This window comes from Boleophthalmus pectinirostris, unplaced genomic scaffold (assembly GCF_026225935.1).
Source record: "Boleophthalmus pectinirostris isolate CB_2022bp ecotype Guang Dong unplaced genomic scaffold, ASM2622593v1 HiC_scaffold_23, whole genome shotgun sequence".
In the NCBI taxonomy this organism is placed as follows: domain Eukaryota; kingdom Metazoa; phylum Chordata; class Actinopteri; order Gobiiformes; family Gobiidae; genus Boleophthalmus; species Boleophthalmus pectinirostris.
The window spans coordinates 3128905-3136491 of record NW_026571207.1 but is presented as its reverse complement, the minus strand read 5'-3'; the positions used below and the strand labels follow the sequence as shown (position 1 = coordinate 3136491).

Genomic DNA, 7587 nt, shown 5'->3' with positions numbered 1-7587 from the left:
ATCAAGGTGAGAAACACCTCCAAAGACCGAGCCAAGATCCTGTGGGACTTCAGATACAGACTGACAGGATGGAGATGAACCAACCAGACATAGTGGAGGTGGAGAAGAAACAGAGCAGAGCCGTGGTGGAACATCACAACACCAAGAGATGGAAACATCAGGAAAAAGGAACATGAGAAACTAGAGAAACACCAGGGGCTCAAGGAGGAGCTGGAGAAGGTCTGGAAGGTGAAGACATCAGTGGAGCCTGTGGTGATCAGACACTCGGGGCTGTAATCCCCAAACTGGAAGAAACTACAACAGATACAGGAAAAACAACAGAACATCTCAGTCCAGAATATATATATATATATATATATATATATATACTAATTTCTGGAATACAATTTAGCTTCTGTGTTATTAGTTTGACTGTTATAAAAACACAGGTGTGTCACAACATCAGGAAGAATCAGAATTCTTCAGGAGATGAGTCATTATTTGATTTAAAAGGCTCACATGTTCTAGGGTGTGACTGTTTATTAAATTAATAAATCAATCAGTAATTGATAAAAGATAAAAGATAATTACGTTTAAATTATATGTTTGGTTTATTGCTGTATCTTTAATAATCTGTTTATATCTTCTTGTCGTGTTATTAACTGATTCATTGTGAGTCATTATGTAAATAATAATATTTACTGACACACCAAAAAATCCAAATCCACCTGTTGGCGTCTTGACAAAGAATAATCAACCGAGCCAAGGTAAAACATGAACCAGATAGATAGATAGATTAGATTTATTTATTGTCATTGTATGAAATACAACGAAACTTCAGCAGAGCAGATCTGTAGCAGTAAAAATTTACAATATATACACACATCCTCACATCCATACCAATAAAAAAAAAAAACAAAAAAAACATTTATTAAATAAAATAAATAGATTATTGCACTGAGTCCCTTCAGGTCTTTTATCTGTGCCTGTGCCCTTGGAGCTCGTCCACTGCTCGTGGATAGAAGCTGTTGCGCAGCCTGTTTGTGCGTGTGAGGGGAGTTTGAAGTCTTCCTGAGGGGAGCGTGTGGAAGAGGCAGTTCCCGGGGTGTGTGGGTCCTGCAAAATGTTGGAGGCCCGTGTGTGGAGACGTGAGGAGTAGATGGTGTCCAGGTTCGGGAGTGAGGAGCCCACCACCTTTTCAGCTGTTCTCACCACTCGCTGCAGGTCCTTCTTTTCAGCAGCTGTGCAGCTCCATACCATGATGTACAGCAGTACGTTAGAACGCTTTCGATGGTGCACCGGTAAAAGTTGGTTAGGAGCTTCTGGGAGAGGCCGTTCTGGCGGAGTGTTCGTAGAAAAAACAGTCTCCGCTGGGCTTTATAACGCTGATGGTGTTTAGGCTCCAGGTTAGATTCTCACTGATCTCCACACCCAGGAACTTAAAGTTGGAGACCCTCTCTACCTCTTCTCCGTTGATGTAGAGGCCAATGTGATGGGGAATGCATTTGTTTTTCCTAAAATCAATTATCATTTCTTTAGTTTTCTTTGTATTTAAATGCAGGTCATTGTCTTTACACCAGGAGATCAGTGTCAGGACCTCCTCCCTGTAAGCAGCTTCATCATTGTTTGTTATGAGCCCCACAATAGTTGTGTCATCAGCAAATTTGATGACAGTGTTGGAGTTATGGTGTGTTACGCAGTCATATGTGAAGAGGGAGTAGAGAGCTGGACTCAGGACGCAGCCCTGAGGCAGACCTGTGCTCACAGTGATGGTGGAGGACAAATGCTGGTCAATTCTGACGTGTTCTAAACCTGTTTACAGACACAGTCCAGGTTTAGTCTGGTCCTAGACCTGGTTCAGAATTAAACTTAGTTTGTTGTTGTACATACACACATGTGTTTGTTGTTGTACATACACACGTGTGTTTGTTGTTGTACATACACACGTGTGTTTGTTGTTGTACATACACACGTGTGTTTGTTGTTGTACATACACACATGTGTTTGTTGTTGTACACACATGTGTTTGTTGTTGTACACACATGTGTTTGTTGTTGTACATACACACATGTGTTTGTTGTTGTACATACACACATGTGTTTGTTGTTGTACATACACACATGTGTTTGTTGTTGTACACACATGTGTTTGTTGTTGTACACACATGTGTTTGTTGTTGTACACACATGTGTTTGTTGTTGTACATACACACGTGTGTTTGTTGTTGTACATACACACATGTGTTTGTTGTTGTACACACATGTGTTTTTGTTGTACATACACACGTGTGTTTGTTGTTGTACATACACACGTGTGTTTGTTGTTGTACATACACACGTGTTTGTTGTTGTACATACACACGTGTGTTGTTGTACACACACGTGTGTTGTTGTTGTACATACACACGTGTGTTTGTGTTGTTGTACATACACACGTGTGTTTGTTGTTGTACACACACACGTGTTTGTGTTGTACATACACACGTGTGTTTGTTGTTGTACATACACACGTGTGTTTGTTGTTGTTTGTTGTTGTACATACACACGTGTGTTTGTTGTTGTACATACACACGTGTGTTTGTTGTTGTACATACACACATGTTTGTTGTTGTACATACACACATGTGTTTGTTGTTGTACATACACACATGTGTTTGTTGTTGTACACACATGTGTTTGTTGTTGTACATACACACATGTGTTTGTTGTTGTACATACACACATGTGTTTGTTGTTGTACACACATGTGTTTGTTGTTGTACACACATGTGTTTGTGTTGTTGTACACACATGTGTTGTTGTTGTACATACACATGTGTTTGTTGTTGTACACACATGTGTTTGTTGTTGTACACACATGTGTTTGTTGTTGTACACACATGTGTTTGTTGTTGTTACACACATGTGTTTGTTGTTGTACACACATGTGTTTGTTGTGTACATACAGTGTTGTTGTACACACATGTGTTTTTGTTACATACACACATGTGTTTGTTGTTGTACACACATGTGTTTGTTGTTGTACACACATGTGTTTGTTGTTGTACATACATACATGTGTTTGTTGTTGTACATACATGTGTTTGTTGTTGTACATCACATACATGTTTGTTGTTGTACACACATGTGTTTGTTGTGTACATACACACATGTGTTTGTTGTTGTACACACATGTGTTTGTTGTTGTACACACATGTGTTTGTTGTTGTACACACACATGTGTTTGTTGTTGTACACACATGTGTTTGTTGTTGTACACACATGTGTTTGTTGTACATACATACATGTGTTTGTTGTTGTACACACATGTGTTTGTTGTTGTACACACATGTGTTTGTTGTTGTACACACATGTGTTTGTTGTTGTACACACATGTGTTTGTTGTTGTACACACATGTGTTTGTTGTTGTACATACATACATGTGTTTGTTGTTGTACATACATGTGTTTGTTGTTGTACATACATACATGTGTTTGTTGTTGTACACACATGTGTTTGTTGTTGTACATACACACATGTGTTTGTTGTTGTACACACATGTGTTTGTTGTTGTACACACATGTGTTTGTTGTTGTACATACACACATGTGTTTGTTGTTGTACATACACACATGTGTTTGTTGTTGTACATACACACATGTGTTTGTTGTTGTACATACACACGTGTGTTTGTTGTTGTACATACACACATGTGTTTGTTGTTGTATTTACCATCAGCACAGTGTGTTCCTGGGCCAGTCCTGTGTCATTTGAAGGGAGACAATATACGTTCACGCGGTTGCCTCAGGGCTACCTGCATTCGCCCACCATATGTCATCGTGTTGTGGCGGAGCATTTGGCTGAGTTGACCCTCCTGACGTGATGATTTCGCATTATATTGATGACATAATGATTCAGGGAACAGACAAGGACCAAGTAGCTGAGCTACTGGACATATTGATTGCCCACATGAAACAACATGGGTGGGAAATCAATCCAACTAAAGTCCAGGGTCCTGCACAAAGAGTGAAGTTCTTGGGCATTATTTGGAACAAAGGAGAAAGGGAAATAACTGAGAAAGCTAGAAACAAAATACAGAACTTTGCCACTCCTAAAACTCAAACTGACGTACAGAAATTCATTGGTCTGTTTGGCTTTTGGCGACAGCACATCCCACACCTGGGACAGATGCTGCAGCCTCTGTACAAAATAACTAGGAAAAAGGCGGGCTTTGAATGGGGAGAACCTCAGCAACAAGCTTTTGATATGGTTAAAGAAGCCATACAACAGGCAGTCTCCCTGGGGAAACTGACCTCTGGACCAGTAGAATTACAGGTCTCCGCTGCGGGAGACTATGCTAATTGGAGTCTATGGCAAAAACAGGGACGAGTTAGAAAGCCAATGGGGTTCTGGTCCAGAAAATTGCCACCAGTCGGAGTGCGATACACTCCCTTTGAAAAACAGCTGTTAGCGTGCTACTGGAGTCTAGTGGAAACCGAGGCGATTACCAGTGGTCACGATGTGATTATGAGGCCTGCCATACCTATTTTGTCATGGGTAATGAGTGAACCTACCTCCCATCGTATTGGGACCGCCCAAGAGAGTAGTGTGATCAAATGGAAATGGTACGTGTCTGAACGTGTAAAGTCTGGACTCAAAGGTGTGTCTGTATTGCATGAACAGGTTGCGGACGCTCTCCAAGAAGGAGAAACTCGCTTTGAAATAAAGCCAATAACCGAGTCACCAGTCAAAGAGGAGACGCCCTTTAATGAACTGACAGTTGCTGAAAAGCAACATGCTTGGTTCATAGATGGCTCTGCCAAGTGGAGAGCTGGTAAACGGAACTGGAAAGCAGCAGCATTGAATCCAGTCCAGGGGGTGACGTTAGAAGAGATGGGAGAAGGCAAGAGTAGCCAATGGGCAGAATTAAAGGCGGTACATTTAGTAGTGAGACAAGCAGGCATTAATGAAGTTTGGATTTATTCTGACTCATGGTCCACAGTTAATGGACTGACGCAGTGGATGCCTACGTGGCATGCCAACAATTGGATGATTCAAAACAGAGAAGTATGGGGTAAGCAATTGTGGGAGGAACTGTGGGAGCGGGCTCATGATCATGCACGTAGACGCACACACCACCTCTCACAGTTTGGAGGCCCTGTACAATCAGCAGGTTGATCAAATAGCGAAAACTATGCCCGTTATGGTGGGAAACCAGGTTGATGTGGCCAAATGGGCTCACATTAAAGCAGGACATTGGGGAATACAGGCTACCATGCAGTGGGCAAGAGACAGGGGAATCTATTTGAAATTTGATGACGTTAAAACCGCTGTTGAGCATTGTGAAGCTTGTCAGCACCAAAAACGCGGTGTGCCCCAAAATTTGATGGGACACATTCACCGAGGAGAATCCCCTGCCCAAATCTGGCAGATGGATTTCATTGGCCCCCTGCCCACATCACAAAACTGTCGACATGCGTGCACCGCAGTAGACACTTATTCTGGACTATTGGTGGTGCATCCATGTAAATTTGCTAACCAAAATGCTACATTGAAATGCCTAAATCTGATTGAGCAATATTATGGTTTACCCATACAAATACAAACTGATAATGGTACCCACTTTACCGGGCATAAGGTCAAACAATGGGCAGAAGAGCATCATGTTGAGTGGATATATCATGTGCCGTATCATCCCCAAGCGGCTGGTTTGATTGAGAGAATGAATGGGTTGTTGAAAGGAATCTTGAAAAAACTGTCAGTTGATAACTCACTGTACACATCCTCCCCAGATCGGGACTGTCCCTTAAAGGCGTAACCGTTCTGGCAGGAGTAATTGATAGTGATTATCAAGGAGAAATTGGAGTAGTATTGCAAAATATTAAATCTGAACCATTTGTAATTAACAAAGGAGACAAAATTGCTCAGTTGTTAATAAAAACCTTGTGACATGTCCACTCCAGTTGAAATCCAACCTCCCACGCACTTGACAGGGCGGGGAGAGGGAGGATTTGGCTCAACTGATAAGACTGGGGCTAAAGTATGGGTAAAACAGCCTCAGGGGCCTCCTAAAGCGGCAGAAATTATAGCCCAAGGTAATGACAAAATAGTTACCGTAATGTACCCAGGATAAGAACACTGGGTAAATGTGCCTGGGGACAAATGCTACCCCAGGCAATAGGTTAACATGTTCTGAAGTGCTTTATGTTAACAGGGATGCCCTGGTGGACCCTGTTGATTGGCAGACGACCAGCACGTGGCTGCCCACCCCGGCGGAGGTATGGCCCTCCTCGGACACTGTGGTGCAGGTTCATGGGCCATGTGCCTGGGTGACATCGCTGCATGGCTGGGATGGCTATGATCCCATACGTTAAAGGAGAAGTAATGGGACATCAATTGCATCAAATTAAAGAATTTCGATTTGGCTGGAAAAATGCCACCCTGATAAGGATACAAGATAACTTCACCTGCGAGGCGAACCGTGCGTGTATCACCACCCGAGTACGGACTAACTGCACGCTATTCAGTTATCGACAAAGAGGTCATGTGATACCAGTCGTAAGCCCGGACTGCATAATACATATCTCCAGCAATGTATCGTTGTGTTTATACAATCTGACTGTAAGACAATGTGTGGAGCGGCATAACGGCACTGAATGGAACATAACCGTATCTGAATCTGACATGGCGGTCTGGTTGGTCAATGCTTCCGCCATTGCGAAACAGAACAATTTATGGGATGAAAATAGAAGTGGTGCCAGCCACTTCTCGACCGGACCCAGCACAAGTAGTGCCGATTCCCGGCACCTGCCAACCTTTGGTAACTGGATTGACTAAAACTAAAGTACACTGGACGGTTAACTTTCCACCCTTTCCACCATGCCCTCGTCAAAAGCGGGTCTGGTACGATACCATTTTGGGAGGGTCAGGAACGTTATTGGGAATAAGCAACATGGTTGATGGACAGATCACTACTAGTAAGCTACACTACACTGGACAATCAACATCGGCGGGACTTGATTTGGTGGCACAATGGATGCACACCGCACTAAAAGGACAACAACAGAATGTTCGATTATGGAAAGAAATGTCTAAAATAGATTGGAATAAATGGAATACTACTGATGGGGTGTTTAAAAACATAACACAGTTACTAAACTGGACTATATGCTCAATACAACATGTTAATGCCTTATGCAACGTGAACAGGATGCAGCGTGTTTTAACTTCTGATAATTATCATGAATGGCGACAGCAATGGAACATCTTTAATAGTTTGTGGTTACATTTATATTCGGCACGAACAAAATGTAATGATACCATGTGTTATGGTAAATATGATATGTATAACGTAACTCACCCACATCTGATATGCAAATTCCACGTGTTACCTGTTATCGTTCACGGTGCGTATTGGGTATTAAGAGTTAAAGGGGAGTGGCTTGACGCCGCTAAAGATGTGACTTATGATTTAACAGGATGTGATGAAACGGACAAAGGTGTTGTATGCCCACTTAGGTCAGCTTATACCAACCCATGCCTGAAAGAAGAAAACGCCTTGTGTGATTGGGACTATCAAAAACCCGATGATTTGTTATTCCAGCTATGTCCTCACACTTTGTGTGTAGT

The 7587-nt window shown here is 42.2% G+C and overlaps 1 pseudogene; it reads left to right on the top strand.

Annotated features, from left to right (window-relative positions):
• The first annotated feature begins 1269 nt into the window (after positions 1 to 1269).
• Positions 1270 to 6319, top strand: LOC129410719 (uncharacterized; annotated as a pseudogene).
• Positions 6320 to 7587: the final 1268 nt, after the last annotated feature.